The sequence below is a fragment of the Entelurus aequoreus genome, linkage group LG08, assembly GCF_033978785.1.
Source record: "Entelurus aequoreus isolate RoL-2023_Sb linkage group LG08, RoL_Eaeq_v1.1, whole genome shotgun sequence".
In the NCBI taxonomy this organism is placed as follows: Eukaryota; Metazoa; Chordata; class Actinopteri; order Syngnathiformes; family Syngnathidae; genus Entelurus; species Entelurus aequoreus.
In genome coordinates this window covers 10,163,270-10,178,507 of record NC_084738.1, presented here as the reverse complement: position 1 = coordinate 10,178,507, position 15,238 = coordinate 10,163,270, and the positions used below count along the sequence as shown (strand labels likewise).

General features: G+C 37.6%; 1 protein-coding gene and 2 long non-coding RNA genes across 3 annotated transcripts in view; 2 read left to right on the top strand and 1 right to left on the bottom strand.

Annotated features, from left to right (window-relative positions):
- The window catches only part of LOC133655390 (zinc finger MIZ domain-containing protein 1-like), a 260,084-nt gene that overhangs the window by 28,501 nt on the left and 216,345 nt on the right, over positions 1-15,238 (bottom strand). The gene's annotated exons all lie outside the window — the stretch shown is intronic.
- Positions 6,375-7,665, top strand: LOC133655391 (uncharacterized). The gene is made up of 3 exons (XR_009826992.1): positions 6,375-6,457; positions 6,916-6,996; positions 7,585-7,665. It is a non-coding gene; the product is annotated as an uncharacterized LOC133655391 (long non-coding RNA).
- LOC133655393 (uncharacterized) lies at positions 8,295-9,563 on the top strand. The gene is made up of 3 exons (XR_009826993.1): positions 8,295-8,352; positions 8,947-9,027; positions 9,471-9,563. It is a non-coding gene; the product is annotated as an uncharacterized LOC133655393 (long non-coding RNA).

Below are 15,238 nucleotides of genomic sequence, written 5' to 3'. Positions count from 1 at the left end.
TGGAAATAATAATAGTGATAATAATAACAACAATTAACACATTTTAAAAGATCCGCTTTTACAATAACTACATAATAATAGTAACATAATAAATTGTGGAGTTGTTTTTTTTAAATTACCCGAAGGGAATAAGCAGTAGAAAATGGATGGATGGAGAACACTCTTAGTATAATACAATAATTTTAAATAACTAAATACAAATACAACTTAATAACAATGTACAATACATCTCCGAACATTTTATTTTGACACAGCTCATGTATTTGTTCTTATTAGAACAGAATTGTCAAAGGCGTTTTCACTGAGGGCCACAACACAGTTATGTTTGGCCCCAGAAGGCCGCTTTTAACAGTGAACGCTATTACAACATTTTTTTATGCATTTTATTAGTAGATTTAAAAAAAACTAAAATGTAAAAAAAAATATGGTAAATTGCAATCATTTCACCTCAAAATTTAGTGTATATTACTGTAAATGGAAAAATAGTACTGCTGTTTTTATGGTAAAAAAAAGGCTTCTTAGTTGCCAGAAATTTACTGTAAAATTTACATTTGTTTTTTTACTGTGAATTTAAAAAACTGCAATTTTACAGTAACATTTTGGCACCTGAGCTGCCAGTTTGTTTGTTTAGTTTTTTACCGCAAATCAACAGCTGTAGATTTTTCGGTGTATTACTGTAAATGCCACCACAGTTTATTACAGTAAGAAAAAGTACTGTTTTTTTCATTTAGAGAAAAATGCTATAAAAACCACAGCAAATTTCACAATTTTACCATGAAATCTATTGCTACTTTTACATTGCACAATTTGATAGATAACTTGCTTCAAAATCATTATTATTAGTATTTATTTATATTTAAAAAATGGTTTGATTGTTTGATAATATGTTTTAGCAGTTTTTAAATTAGCATAATTTGGGATTACATGGAGTACATGTATTTATTTTCTCCCAAAATAGAAAGAAAGAATACATTTAGTAAAAAAAGTTGCAGTACTTTATTGATACATATTATTTCCCGGCTTTCGAGAGTCAAAGAAAATGAAGTGGCGAGCCACATCTGGGCGCCGGGCCTTGATTTTGACACCTGTGTATTAGAACAGTGGTCCCCAACCTTTTTGTAGCTGCGGACCGGTCAACGCTTAAAAATTTGTCCCACGGACCGGTGAAGGGGGGTGTATTTAAAAAAAAAAAAAAAAAAAAATTTTTTTTTTTTTTTTTTGTACATAAATAAATACAATCATGTGTGCTTACGGACTGTATCCCTGCAGGCTGTATTGATCTATAGTGATATAGAATGTATATATTGTGTTTTTTATGTTGATTTCATTAAAAAAAAAAAAATAATTAAATTCTTGTGCGGCCCAGTGGTTGGGGACCACTGTATTAGAAGGTGCAGGTGTACCTAATGTTGTGACCTGCGACTACATATTGCACTTCTTTAAGCATCTTAGATGCTGCACTACAGTATGAACTTTAACACAAATGCATAACTATGTCTATCCAGTAAGTTGCGTGTGAAAGGGAATTGACGGACATAATAAAATCAATGCTTGAGAGATGAAACGATGATGCAGGCAACGAGGTGACGACAACGACAACATCACGTGTGACATGCTGCACACTGCAGAATAAAGACGACAACACCACGGCAGCCAAATGATCATTCCACATGTTTGCGCAGCCACCATATAGAGATAGAAAGAGAGGAAGAAGGCGGGGGAATGGTGATGATCGGGGCCAGTGTGTGTATGATAAACAGTTTGCGTATACAGTATATTCCTGCGCTGAGACACACAAGCAGTACCTGAATCAGACTGACACCTCCTGCAGCAGTTGGTTTCTGTAGGGTTCAAATTTTACATTTTTACTGGGACAAACACTACTTTGCACATACTGCATGTAATATACTTGATATTCATCAATGAAACAGGACGTGCTGGGGAAATGGCACCTGTCGCTTTGTCAGGAGAACAACCACAAACCAAAATGGCAGCTCAACAACTGCTAAATTCCTCCATTGGGAGGTATCTGTGCGAGTGGGGGTGTTTGGGAGTGATAAACTGCCAAGAGTCTCGCCTCAAGTAGGTCAGCGCGACTCAAGAGAAGATAATCAAGGCCGCTTTGACCCCTTCTGTGCCAACGGCAAGTGGGTCAAATGTGCCAGTCAGCTGTTGGCGGACATCGCAGCAAAAGCTGTCGAAAGGACCGTGGCGCAACACTATTTGGCACCCTAACCCGGGTGACCTTACCTTTTCCTCTTTTAAGCAAGAAATGTCATTGACAACCACGTTTCCTGCCAGGCGTCCATCAATTGTTTTTTTTTCCTTCACTATTTTGACCAAGAGAAGATCATGTTAGCCTAACGTCACTATTAGCTGTTCAGTTAGCTACATAAATAAAGTACATTATTTATTTACAAGAATTATCAAAAGTAAATGTAGCTTTTTAGAAAACAACCAAAGTCTATCCGGTATATGTACTTCTCAGCGGTAAGGAAACTAATTTTATCCGAGAGGAGACTGAGGGCAGCAAAGACACAGGAGCGCTACAATGACGCCGCAATCTGCTCCAAACCGGGATAAACAATAACAATAAAAGTAAAAATTTTATTCGAAAGGAGACCGAGGGCAACAAAAAAAACAGGAGCGCTGCAGCAATGTAGAGATTGTGCAGTATAGTAATCCAACGTCAGGGTGCGCTTAGTTTACAATGACGCTGCGGTCTGTCTCAAGCTAGGACAAACAATAAGAATAATACATACTTCTCCAGGATGAGAAGATGCCTTTTATCCGAGAGGAGACTGCGGGCGAGAGAAAAAAACAGGAGCGCTGCAATAGAGTAGAGATTGTGTAGCAACGCAGTGTTAGGGTGCGCTACAATGACGTTGTGATCTGCTCCAAGCAGGGATAAACAATAACAATAATATATATTTCTCCAGGATAAAAAGACACATTTTATTCGAAAGGAGACTGAGGGCAACAAAAAAAAATGGCACGCTGCAGCATAGTATAGATTGTGCAGTATAATAACGCATCGTCAGGATGTGTCAAGTCTGCTCCAAGCCGAGACAAACAATAAGAATAATACATACTTCTCCAGGATAAGGAGATGCCTTTTATCCGAGAAGAGACTGAGGGCAACAAAGAAAAAGAAGCGCTCCAGCAAAGTAGAGATTGCGCTAGGGTGCGCTACAATGATGCTGTGATCTGCTCCAAGCCGGGATAAACAATAACAATAATACATATTTCTCCAGGATAAAAAGACTAATTTTATTTGAAGGGAGACTGAGGGCAACAAAAAAAAAACTGGAGTGCTGCAGCAATGTAGAGATTGTGCAGTATAATAACGCAGCGCCAGGATACGTTACGTTTACAATGACGCTGCGGTCTGCTCCAAGCCGAGACAAGCGATAAGAATAATATATACTTTTCCAGGATAAGGAGATGCCTTTTATCCGAGAGGAGACTGCGGGCGACAAAAAAAAACAGGAGCGCTGCAACAGAGTAGAGATTGTGGAGCAACGCAGCATCAGGGTGCGCTACAATGATGCTGTGGTCTGCTCCAAGCCTGGACAATACATTTATCCAGGATAAAAAGACAAATTTTATCCGGAGCGCTGCAGCAATGTAGAGATTGTGCAGTATAATAATGCAGCGTCAGGGTGCGCTAAGTTTCCAATGACGCTGCGGTCTGTTTTAAACTAGGACAAACAGTAAGAATAATATGTACTTCTCCAAGATAAGGAGATGCCTTTTATCTGAGAGGGAACTGTGGGCACCAAAGAAAGGGGAGCGCTTCAGCAGAGTAGAGATTGTGGAGTATAATAACACAGAGTCAGGGTGCGCTACAATGACGCTGCGATCTGCTCCAAGGTAAGGACACTCATTTTATCAGAGAGGAGACTGAGGGCAGCAAAGAAACAGGAGCGCTGCAGCAAAGTAAAGATTATCGAGCAAGTCAGTGTTAGAGTGCGCTGAAATGACGGTGTGATCTGCTCCATGCCAGGAAAAACAATAACAATAATATATATTTCTCCAGGATAAGAAGACTCATTTTATCTGAGAGGAGACTGAGGGCAGCAAAGGAACAGACGCGCTGTAGCAAAGTAGAGACTGTGGAGTATAATAACGCAGCGTTAGGTTGCGTTAAGTTTACGATGACGCTGCTAACGGGACACGCAAACAAACAAAAACAATAATATGTAATTATTCGGACTCGTTTTATCCAAGAGAAGACTAAGGGCAAAGTGGTAATTCTTAGTTTTAATTTCCCACGTGAAAATATTGAAAACAGTGCTGCAATACAAACATTTATAAAAAACAACAATATTTACTCCTGTAGGGTGAGAGGGGGTAATTCTAGAGACTGAGGGCAGCAGAGACTATGGAGTGCCGTATAACATTGCAGAGTCTGGTAGAGCTAACTTTACAAGCAAATATAACATTAATTAACAAGTAAAGAGTTTGGGCTGAAAAGTGAAAACACGCTACATTGAGCTCATCAGTCTAAACTGAACATGCTAACAAATGAACAACAACAATATTTACTTCCCCACCCGAAAGGGGGGTCGTATCCAAGCGGAGACTGAGGTCACCAGTAAATAAGGCTGATGGTCAAAGGTCATTTCCAAAGTATTTCTGTTGCCTGCTCTTCTCAGTAGGTTTACGCTAACAAACTTGGTATATGTGAGGGTCAAGGGACTCATTTTATCCAATAGAAAACTGAGGGCAGCAGTAAAGTGGAGACTTTGGAGTACAATAAGGTAAGATAATGTCAGCATACAGTAACAAATCTGGCTGAAGCTTAATTAAATAAAGTATTCCAGTTGTCCGCCCTTTTTTGGCTTTCCATGTCAATAAACTGCGAAAAAGCTAACTAACAAACACACAATAATTACTTACACAAAGTAGGGGGACTTATTTTATCAACAGGAAGACTGAGGGCAGCGGCACAGTACAGACTTAGGAGTACAACACTGCAGCTTCAAGGTAGGAAAAGGTTAGCATACAATACTAAATCTGGCTAATGAAAAATGTGCTAAACTACTCCAGTTTCCAACTCTCCTATGGTTTTATATGTCAAAATACTGTAAAAGAATAAGTAGACTCGTTTTATCCAAGAGGAGACAAAGGGCAGCAGCAAAGTAGCTCATACTAAATATGCTAAAGTATTTTTGTTGCCAACTCTTCTTTGGTTTACCATGTCACTACACTGAAAATGCTAACAAAAACACTATTTACTTCTGAAACCTACAGAATAAGTGGACTGATTTTATCCATGGGGAGACTAAGGGCAGCAGCAAATGAGCTAATACTAAATATGCTAAAGTATTCTAGTCGCCAACGCTTATTTGGTTTACTACACTACACTGAAAATGCTAACAAACAAACAATATTTACTTCTTCAACCTACAGAATAAGGAGACTCATTTTATCCAAAAGGAGATGAAGGGCAGTTGCAGAGTAGCTAATACTAAATATGCTAAAGTATTCTTGTTCCCAACTCTTTTTTGATTTTATATGTGAATAAGCTGTGAAAATGCTAACAAACAAACAATATTTACTTCCACAACCTTCAGCGTAAGAGGACTTGTTTTATCCAAGAGGAGACTAAGGGCAGCAGCAACTTAGCTCATACTAAATATGCTAAAGTATTCCAGTTGCCAACTCTTCTTTGGTTTTCTATGTCAATAAAATGTGAAAATGCTACACAAAACAATATTTACTTCTATAACCTACAGAATGAAGAGAATTGTTTGGTCCAAGAGGAGACTAAGGGCAGCAGAAAAGTAGCTCATACTAAATATGCTAAAGTATTCTAGTTGCCAACTCATCTTTGGTTTTCTATGTCAATAAAGTGTGTAAATGCTAACAAAAACAATATTTACTTCTGAAACCTACAGAATAAGTGGACTAATTTAATACACGGGGAGACTAAGGGCAGCAAAAAATGAGCTAATACTAAATATGCTAAAGTATTCTAGTCACCAACGCTTATTTGGTTTACCATGTCATTGCACTGAAAATGCTAATAAACAAGCAAACAATATTTACTTCTTCAACCTACAGAATAAGGGGACTCATTTTATCCAAGAGGAGGTGAAGGGCAGCAGCAAAGTAGCTAATACTAAATATGCTAAAGCATTCTAGTTCCCAACTCTTTTTTGGTTTTATATGTAAACAAGCTGTGAAAATGCTAACAAACAAACATTATTTACTTCTACAACCTTCAGAATACGAGGACTCGTTTTATCCAAGAAGAGACTAATGGCAGCAACAAATGAGCTAATACTAAATTAGCTAAAGTATTTGTAGTTGCCAACTCTTCTTTGGTTTTGTATATCAATAAACTGTGGACGTATTTATCTCTACACAGTACGTGGAATAATTCTATCAAAGGGAAGACTGAGGGCAGCAGCAGAGTAGAGACTTAGGAGTACAACACTGCAGCTTCAAGGTAGGAAAAGGTTAGCATACAATACCAAATCTGGCTAATGAGAAATTTGCTAAACTACTCTAGTTTGCAGCTCTCCTGTGGTTTTATATGTCTATAAACTGTGAAAATGCTAATAATTAAATAATATTTACTTCCACAACCTACAGCATAAGGGGACTCATTTTTATCCAAGAGGAGACTAAGGGCTGGGACTAAGTAGCTAATACTTAATATGTTAAAGTATTGTAGTTGCCAACTCTGTTTTGGTTTTCTATGTCATTAATCTGTGAAAATGCTAACAAACATTTATTTCTTCAACCTACTGAATTAGGGGACTCATTTTATCCAAGAGGAGACTAAGGGCAGCAGCAAAGTAGCCAAGACTAAAAATGTTTAAGTATTGTAGTTGCCAACTCTTCTTTGGTTTTCTATGTCAATAAACTGTGGAAATGCAACAAACAATATTTATTTCTACACAGTACGGGGACTAATTGTATCAACGGTAAGACTGATGGCAGCAGCAAAGTGGAGATTGTGGAGTACAACACCGCAGCTTTAAGGTAAGATAAGGTTAGCATACAACAACAAATGTAACGAATGCTATGTATGTTAAACCAGCGCTACTTTTGTTTTCCACGTCCAACGCTAACCAACAAACAATATTTACTTCTTCAACTTAAGCGGACTCGTTTTTATCCACGGGGAGACTGAGGGCAGCAACAAATTAGCTTATACTAAATATGCTAAAGTATTTCTAGGTGCCAATTCTTCTTTGGTTTTCTATGTCAAAGTGTGAACATGCTAACAAAAACATTTACTCCTGAAACCTACAGAATAAGTGGACTAATTTTATCCATGGGGAGACTAAAGGCAGCGACACATTAGCTAATACTAAATATGCTAAAGTATTTCTAGTTGCCAACTCTTTGGTTTTCTATGTCAATAAAGTGTGAAAATGCTAACAAAAACAATATTTGCTTCTGAAACCTACAGAATAAGTGGACTCATTTTATCCGTGGAGAGACTAAGGGCAGCAACAAATAAGCTAATACTAAATATGCTAAAGTATTTGTAGTTGCCAATTCTTCTTTGGTTTTGTACATCAATAAACTGTGGAAATGCAACAAACAGTATTTATTTCTACTCAGTACGGGGACTAATTCTATCAACGGGAAGACTGAGGGCAGCAGCAGAGTCGAGACTTAGGAGTACAACACTGCAGCTTCAAGGTAGGAAAATGTTAGCATACAATACCAAATCTGGCTAATGAGAAATTTGCTAAACTACTCTAGTTTGCAGCTCTCCTATGGTTTTATGTCTATAAACTGTGAAAATGCTAATAATCAAATAATATTTACTTCCACAACCTACAGCATAAGGGGACTCATTTTATCCAAAAAGAGACTAAGGGCAGCAGCAAAGTAGCCACGACTAAAAATTATTATATATTGTAGTTGCCAACTCTTCTTTGGTTTTCTATGTCAATAAACTGTGGAAATGCTAATAATCAAAGAATATTTACTTCCACAACCTACAGCATAAGGGGACTCATTTTATCCAAGAGGAGACTAAGGGCTGGGACAAAGTAGCTAATACTATTGTAGTTGCCAACTCTGTTTTGGTTTTATATGTCATTAATCTGTGAAAATGCTAACAAACATTTATTTCTTCAACCTCCTGAATTAGGGGACTCATTTTATCCAAGAGGAGACTAAGGGCAGCAGCAAAGTAGCCAAGACTAAAAATGCTTAAGTATTGTAGTTGCCAACTCTTCTTTGGTTTTCTATGTCAATAAACTGTGGAAATGCAACAAACAATATTTATTTCTACACAGTACGGGGACTAATTGCATCAACGGTTAAGACTGAGGGCAGCAGCAAAGTGGAGATTGTGGAGTACAACACCGCAGCTTTAAGGTAAGATAAGGTTAGCATACAACAACAAATGTAACGAATGCTATGTTTGTTAAACCAGCGCTACTTTTGTTTTCCACGTCCAACGCTAACCAACAAACAATATTTACTTCTTCAACTTAAGCGTACTCGTTTTTATCCACGGGGAGACTGAGGGCAGCAACAAATTAGCTTATACTAAATATGATAAAGTATTTCTAGGTGCCAATTCTTCTTTGGTTTTCTATGTCAATAAAGTGTGAACATGCTAACAAAAACATTTACTTCTGAAACCTACAGAATAAGTGGACTAATTTTATCCATGGGGAGACTGAGGGCAGCGACACATTAGCTAATACTAAATATGCTAAAGTATTTCTAGTTGCCAACTCTTCTTTGGTTTTCTATGTCAATAAAGTGTTAAAATGCTAACAAAAACAATATTTACTTCTGAAACCTACAGAATAAGTGGACTAATTTTATGCGTGGGGAGACTAAGGGCAGCAGCAAATGAGCTAATACTAAATATGCTAAAGTATTTCTAGTTGCCAACTCTTCTTTGGTTTTGTACGTCAATAAACTGTGGAAATGCAACAAACAGTATTTATTTCTACTCAGTACGGGGACTAATTCTATCAACGGGAAGACTGAGGGCAGCAGCAGAGTCGAGACTTAGGAGTACAACACTGCAGCTTCAAGGTAGGAAAATGTTAGCATACAATACCAAATCTGGCTAATGAGAAATTTGCTAAACTACTCTAGTTTGCAGCTCTCCTATGGTTTTATATGTCTATAAACTGTGAAAATGCTAATAATCAAATAATATTTACTTCCACAACCTACAGCATAAGGGGACTCATTTTATCCAAGAGGAGACTAAGGGCTGGGACAAAGTAGCTAATACTATTGTAGTTGCCAACTCTGTTTTGGTTTTATATGTCATTAATCTGTGAAAATGCTAACAAACATTTATTTCTTCAACCTACTGAATAAGGGGACTCATTTTATCCAAGAGGAGACTAAGGGCAGCAGCAAAGTAGCCAAGACTAAAAATGATTAAGTATTGTAATTGCCAACTCTTCTTTGGTTTTCTATGTCAATGAACTGTGGAAATGCAACAAATAGTATTCATTTCTACACAGTACGGGGACTAATTGTATCAACGGTAAGACTGAGGACAGCAGCAAAGTGGAGATTGTGGAGTACAACACCACAGCTTTAAGGTAAGATAAGGGCAGCATATAACAACAAATCTAACTAATGCTATGTTTGTTAAACCACACTCGTGGCCAGCGCTAACCAACAGACAATATTTACTTCTTCAACTTAAGCGGACTTGTTTTTGTCCACGGGGAGACTGAGGGCAAAGTGAGCATGGGTTTGTTTCCGCTACGACTGGTACCTGCTTTAGCGGCAATTTGTTATCTCCTTCTTTTGACTGGGACATAGAGGTGTAAAAATGCCAGCGGCAGACGAGACAAACAGTAGCCATGCTCACTCCTCCATCATGAAGCGGAACAAAGGGGCGATACGGGAGGTGGGCTTGGGGGGTGGCAGCCCTAATCTCTGCACTAGTGAAGCCGGCAGCTATTTTAAAGACCCCCCTCCCACCTTGCTCTCCTCTCTGTAGCATTCTTCCCCCACCTCCCCGGGCAGCGGCAGCGCCTCCTCTCTCCTTGCCGGCGTGTCCAGTGAGCACACTGCACAATGCACATCAATTATTCATGGCCGCGCTCTGCAAAAGCCAATCACAGATGGAGCCGTGGCGCTAATGGGCTCCTCGCCGTCCGTCTACGCGCTTCCCATTGCACTCGGGCTGCGAAACCAGCCCAAAAAACATCAGCGGAGTGCAGTGGGTGGGGGGTAAGCGGCACGGGAGATGTGTGAGGGAAGGATTTAGCAGGAAGTAGAGAAGGGTTAGTAAAGACAAGAAGGGGAGTAAAGAGAACCAAAATGCTTATCTCCTCACCTCGGTATGTATGTATGCAGCTGCTAGTGATGTATCTCCTCTTTTCTGTCTAGTGATCCATTGCTCGCTCTCCCAATACACACATCACACAGAAGCAGAGCCACACAGCCAGAAGGGAGACAGGACAGGAGGGGAGGGGAGTTTAAAAAAAAAAAAAAAGAAAAAAAAGAAGCAAGGCAGCTCACATTTCAAACTTGCAAAGAGGGGGTGGTGCCTAATGTGCTAGACAGGCTGGATCTCGGCCTCGGTCCCCAGTCGAATAACCATCAAAATCATTCAAAAGCAGCAAGAGGACATGCCCAATGTAATACATACATATATGGCGGGATAAGGGGAAAAAAGTAGTGGCAGTGTTTTTCACACGCGACTTAATCCATCAAAATAGTAATTAAGGAGGGGGAGGAGGAGGCGGCTTAGTGTCGTGGCTTTCTGATGCATGCAAGGCGAAGAGGAGGGGCCAATTAGCGCTCACCAGCCACGGCTCTTTGGTTAAACACATTTGGAAATGAGCCCAATCATAACATCTAGTGTCGCTATGAAGCACCGTGTTTAATATAAATCCTAATACGAGAAATACAGATAATACAAGTAATAGTTAAGTGATACGGTTAGATAAGCTCTGCTTCTTGTTACTCCTTTTCGGACACGTTGTAGCAACAACAACAAAACAATTATACAAAACACTTTAAAATATAAAATTTAAAATAGAAACTAATAAGGCAGTAGTACCATGAATTGATTAACGTGGACCCCGACTTAAACAAGTTGAAAAACGTATTGGGGTGTTACCATTTAGTGGTCAATTGTACGGAATATGTACTGTACTGTGCAATCTACTAATTAAAGTCTCAATCAATCAATAGTGCTTTAAAAGATAGAATACAATTAATAGTAAAGTGACTATGGAAGAGGGGTACGGTTAGATAAGCTCTGCTTCTTGCTACTCCTTTTCGGACATGTTGTAGAAACAACAAAAAACAATTATACAAAACACTTTAAAAAATAAAATAAGAATAAGAATAGAAACTAATAAGGCAGTAGTGCTTTAAATATAGAATACAATTAATAGTAAAGTGACTATGGAAGAGGGGTACGGTTAGATAAGCTCTGCTTCTTGCTACTCCTTTTCGGACATGTTGTAGCAACAACAAAAAACAATTATACAAAACACTTAAAAAAATAAAATAATAATAAGAATAAGAATAGAAACTAATAAGGCAGTAGTGCTTTAAAAGATAGAATACAATTAATAGTAAAGTGACTATGGAAGAGGGGTACGGTTAGATAAGCTCTCCTTCTTAATACTCCTTTTGATTGATTGAGACTTTTATTAGTAGATTGCACAGTACAGTACATATTCCGTACAATTGACCACTAAATGGTAAAACCCGAATACGTTTTTCAACTTGTTTAAGTCGGGGTCCACGTTAATCAATTCATGGTAATTCGGACATGTTGTAAAGAGAAAATGAAAATATGTAAAAAATGGGATGGATCATATTGTAAATGTATGTATGTTCGAAATAAAGTCACTTTTTACCATCAACTATGTATTTACGATAAAGTAAAAATGACAATAATAGCAATAACAACACATCAAATTGACCTACACTACCGTTCAAAAGTTTGGGGTCACATTGAAATGTCCTTATTTTTGAAGGAAAAGCACTGTACTTTTCAATGAAGATAACTTTAAACTAGTCCTAACTTTAAAGAAATACACTCTATACATTGCTAATGTGGTAAATGACTATTCTAGCTGCAAATGTCTGGTTTTTGGTGCAATATCTACATAGGTGTATAGAGGCCCATTTCCAGCAACTATCACTCCAGTGTTCTAATGGTACAATGTGTTTGCTCATTGGCTCAGAAGGCTAATTGATGATTAGAAAACCCTTGTGCAATCATGTTCACACATCTGAAAACAGTTTAGCTTGTTACAGAAGCTACAAAACTGACCTTCCTTTGGGCAGATTGAGTTTCTGGAGCATCACATTTGTGGGGTCAATTAAACGCTCAAAATGGCCAGAAAAAGAGAACTTTCATCTGAAACTCGACAGTCTATTCTTGTTCTTAGAAATGAAGGCTATTCCACAAAATTGTTTGGGTGTCCCAAACTTTTGAATGGTAGTGTATATAAGAACATACAAAAATAAGAAGAGTAAGGACGTCAGGTATGTTCGAAATAAACTTCAATCAACCAAGTAACTAAATAACTTTTTACCATCAACTATGTATTTTCTATAAAGTAAAAATTAAAATAATAACAATAACAACACATCAAATTGACCTACAGTACAGGCCAAAAGTTTGGACACACCTTCTCCTCATTCAATGTGTTTTCATGACTATTTACATTGTAGATTGTCACTAAAGGCATCACAACTATGAATGAACACATTTGGAGTTATGTACTTAACAAAAAAAAAGGTGAAATAACTGAAAACATGTTTTATATTCTAGTTTCTTCAAAATAGCCACCCTTTGCTCTGATTACTGCTTTGCACACTCTTGGCATTCTCTCGATGAGCTTCAAGCACACCTGTGAAGTGAAAACCATTTCAGGTGACTACCCCTTGAAGTTCATCGAGAGAATGCCAAGAGTGTACGAAAAAGTTATCAGAGCAAAGGGTGGCTATTTTGAAGAACCTAGAATATAAAACATGTTTTCAGTTATTTCCCCCCTTTTTTATAAAGTACATAACTCCACATGTGTTCATTCATAGTTTTGATGCCTTCAGTGACAATCTACAATGTAAATAGTCATGAAAATAAAGAAAACACATTGAATTAGAAGGTGTGTCCAAACTTTTGGCCTGCACTGTATATACGAACATAAAAAAATAAGAAGAAGAATAAGGATGTCAGGACTATGAAATAATATTAATTGTAAAAATAATAGTTATTTTAGCTATAGATTATTTGAGTATTCGAGTATTGATTAGTGTGTTCGATTAATCGAATAATCGGGTAAAACACACCTTAGTTTTTCATCTGTGTTAAAGGTAATTTTTTGGGGTTGAATAATATTGCGTCATGTAAGACACGTGGTCAAAACATAGTCAGCCAATACGTAGGAAAAAACAGCAAAAAAAGAGTGTTAGTAGGATTTTGTACAAAAAAGAAAGCAGTAATAATTAGGGTTTTGCTATTGGTTGTTTTAGTTATCTATCAGTTTGCTTGATTGATGGAGTAATCAGATAAAACACATTTTAATAGAAGTAGTTGAAATAATAAATAAAAAAAATCTGCTTGTCATAACCTTTAATGTTTCTAATAAATGTGTGCATGATTAAAACAAATGACTTAAAGCATCCGCTGTTCGCCGCCACACGGACAACGACACCCACACACCACAGCTCTCATGAGCGCTCGATTTATGCAAGTTCCGTGCTGGAAACTATGTCCATGTATTCGAAGTTCCTGGCAGTCCGGATTTGATCCACTTTTTAATTACGGTAATGAGTTTAATTGGAGCCACAGAATATAAATCAAAGTTTTTTTCTAATCAAATTAATCCAATCCACTTTATTTATATAGCACATTTAAATGTTTCCAAAGTGCTGCACAAAAATATTAAATACAAGATTCAAATACTATCCTTAGCTCCACCAATGACTGAATAAAAACAAAATATATATAAAACCGATATAAAAACAATATAAAAATAAATATGATTAAAATGATTTTAAAGGGTAAAACCAATTAAAACAATAAATAGAAAAAAAAATATTTACCTACATAGGACTATAAGATAATAATAATAATATTATTAATACAGTACTAATAATAGGAACAATAATATAAAACAATAATAATAATAGCAATGATAATAATAATAATGAAAGTGTAATTATATATGACTATATAATAATATATGGTCATGAGCTTTGGGTTATGACCGAAAGGACAAGATCACGGGTACAAGCGGCTGAAATGAGTTTCCTCCGCCGGGTGGCGGGCCTCTCCCTTAGAGATAGGGTAAGAAGCTCTGCCATCCGGGGGGAGCTCAAAGTAAAGCCGCTGCTCCTCCACATCGAGAGGAACCAGATGAGGTGGTTCGGGCATCTGGTCAGGATGCCACCCGAGCGCCTTCCTAGGGAGGTGTTTAGGGCACGTCCGACCGGTAGGAGGACCACGGGGAAGACCCAGGACACGTTGGGAAGACTATGTCTCCCGGCTGGCCTGGGAACGCCTCGGGATCCCCCGGGAAGAGCTGGACGAAGTGGCTGGGGAGAGGGAAGTCTGGGCTTCCCTGCTTAGGCTGCTGCCCCCGCGTCCTGATCTCGGATAAGCGGAAGAAGATGGATGGATGGAATATATAGTAATAATAATTAATAATAATAATAATAATAATGGTAATACATTAAACCCTCATTTATCGCTGTTAATTGGTTTCCAAACAAATTTTTTTCCGCAAAGTAGTAATTATTACTCATAACTCGAAAATGTTCTATAGTAGAACATAATAAACTGTTACATTTTTTTTAACATTATGAGAGCCCTCTACTGAGCAGCGGCCATTTGTATGCTTAAAAGTGCTTAATTTACCACAATATATGCTATAAACATTAACATGCACATATATACATATATATATAACCACTGCTAAATTGTAATAGGTGTGAAAATATGCTCCCCAGTGGCTGTGAGGTGCTTACTTCAGTGAATAAATGCTTCACTTCACTTGTTGCAGGAAAAAGTGAAGTTTTTTGATTGGATTCAAGTGTTGAGGGCTTGTGTTGATATTGAATGGCAATGAGGACTATGATGAGCAGACAGTGCTAAGGTGGAAACTTGTCGTTTAACTTATCTGTCTAAATGTCCGTGATGGACAGAAAAATAAGATAAAGAATCAGTTAATCAACAGTAACATATTTTTTTATTTTATTTTAAATTCAAATATCTCAAGTAATAGCTAACTTGTGTAGCATGATTTTT